The sequence below is a fragment of the Erinaceus europaeus genome, chromosome 12, assembly GCF_950295315.1.
Source record: "Erinaceus europaeus chromosome 12, mEriEur2.1, whole genome shotgun sequence".
NCBI classification, from domain to species: Eukaryota; Metazoa; Chordata; class Mammalia; order Eulipotyphla; family Erinaceidae; genus Erinaceus; species Erinaceus europaeus.
In genome coordinates, this window is record NC_080173.1 from 56,375,373 (window position 1) to 56,377,896 (window position 2,524).

The window sequence follows — 2,524 nt, forward strand, 5'->3', positions numbered from 1 at the left end:
CAACTAGGAAGTGCAGTTAAAAAAAAAAAAAAGTCTTGCAGGGCCAGGCAGTAGTACACCAGGTTAAGTGCACACAGTAAGCCCAAGAATCTGCACAAGGATCCAGGTTTGAGCCCTCTGCTCCCCACCTGCAGGGGGGTCGCTTCACAAGTGATAAAGCAGATCTGCAGATGTCTATCTTTCTCTGTCCCTCTCTATCCCTCCCTTCAATTTCTCTCTGTTCTATCAAAAAAAAAAAAAGTAGAAACAATGGCTTCCAGGAGCAGTGGATTTGTAGTGCTGGCACTGAGGCCCAGCAATAACCCCAGAGGCAAATATATGTATATAAATAAAAAAAAATTTTTTTTTAAAAGTCTTGCAAAAGGGCTGGAGAGATTATTCACCAGGCACTTCTTTGCCATGCTCATGACCTAGGTTTGTTGCCTTGACACCACAAGGGAGGTGCTGTGCCACTGGAGGAAGCTCTGGTGCTGTGTTGTTTCTCCCTCTGTCTCTATCTAGCTGAATAAAAAGTGGTCCAGAATGCATATGCCAGGCCCTGCTTCCACTAATACAGACACACACACCCTTAATATAGAAAGTTATAGGTTTCTGTAATTGCTTCCTCGCTGAACATGGGCGTTGACTGGTCGGTCCATACTCCCAGTCTGCCTCTCTCTTTCCTTAGTAGGGTGGGTCTCTGGGGAAGCTGAGCTCCAGGACACATTGGTGGGGTCTTCAATCCAGGGAAGTCTGGCCGGCATCCTGATGACACCTGGAAGCAATTACAGAAGCCAGACCTTCTACCTTCTGCAACCCACAATGACCCTGGGTCCATGCTCCCAGAGGGATAGAGAATGGGAAAGCTATCGGGGGAGGGGGTGGGATATGGAGATTGGGCGGTGGGAATTGTGTGGGGTTGTACCCCTCCTACCCTATGGTTTTGTTAATTAATCCTTTCTTAAATAAAAAAGAAAAAAAAATAAAATAAAATAAAAAGAAAGTTATAGGTTAAAATTTTTTAAATATAATTTTAAATTTATTCTTTAGTCACAAGCATATTTCAAATGAAAAATTTGAAGGTCTCAAGAAACAAATGAAGGCCATCCTTAGTCTACCTGAACACCTCAGTTTTACTGTAAAAGTCATGTGTAGATGCGGGGAGTGTGGTAGGAGGAAGCTAAGCTTTAGTGCACTTTGGAGTCAGGTTTGACTTAGAATCCAACTTGCCAAATTTGAGTTATTTCATCTCTCTAAGCTATAGCTTCCCATCTTTAAAATGGGTTCTAAATATTTTTTAAAAATCTAAAAAATAGGGTGAACACTGCTCATCTCTTAAGGTTGTCATGAGAATTTAAATTGAGTGATCATAAAGTGCTTGGCTTTGGTGTGTAATCAGTGCTCAGTAAAAGGCAGTTCAGGCATTCTTTGCTGCATTTATGAGAAAAGTTTTCAATTAGCAATTATCACACCTCGGATAAACCTCATTGGCTACGATACTGCCTCTGCACAAAGCTGCTGCATTTATGAAACTGGGATTTCTCAGTAGCTGTATCATCCTGCAGTCTATACCCCTCTTAATTCCTCTACTGCTTGGTCATCTTCTACTGCTCACCTCGAACCATCTCTTCCTTTTCATCTTTGAGTTATACTTCCATTCTGATACTATCTTGCCTGACCAGAGCGCTCAACTTCTGCTTTGGTCTCCTCATCCTTCTTTCCTGAATGTCAGTGTTTACAGATATTCTCTAATAATGCTTGCTGGTTTTATAACAATGCTTTCTCCTTCTAACACCTTCTATCTACCACCTGCTCTCTATTAGGTCCTGGATAATTAACTAATTAATTTCCTTCCACATAACTTGCCTGTAGTAGTAGAATGGTGTAGCATTCTGGTTTCTGGAGTCTACACGTATTTTGTTATGTGACAAAGTAAGTTACCAGTCAGTTGACTGTGGATGAGTTATTTCTGTGAACCCAATAGAACTATGAGTGTTATATGGAGGAAAATTAATTATTTAAGGGAAAGATAGAAGCAGAAAAGTCAGGTAAGAGTCATGCATAAGAGAGATCTGAGTGGTCATCATTGACTTTGAAGACAGACGGGGTTGATAGTACGAAACACATGGACTACACAAGGACCCCAGTTTGAGCCCCTGGCTTCCAATCAACAGGTAGGTCAACTCACAAGTGGTGAAGCTGGTCTGCAGGTGTCTATCTTTCTCTTCTTCTCTCTATCTACCTTCTTCTCTCAGTTTTGATTCTGTCCTACTGAGAAAAAAAAGCTGCCAGAAGTGAGCCCCAATGACTGAAGGCAAAAAAAAAAAAAACATAGAAGGGGTTTAGAACCAAGACATTTATGTATGTAGCATCTACAAGTTAGAAAAGGCGAGAGATCAGATTCTTTCCAGAACCACCAGAAGAAAATATGGCTCTACGACATCTAAACTTTGTTCAAGTGAGACCTTTTTCAGACTTCTGACTACTAGAACCAAGATAATAAATCTCTTGTTGCAAGCCTCTAATTTTGTAGTGATTTGTTCCA

General features: G+C 41.0%; 1 pseudogene; it reads right to left on the minus strand.

The window, feature by feature from the left end:
• Positions 1-1,412: 1,412 nt before the first annotated feature.
• Positions 1,413-1,496, minus strand: LOC132542199 (U4 spliceosomal RNA; annotated as a pseudogene).
• Positions 1,497-2,524: the final 1,028 nt, after the last annotated feature.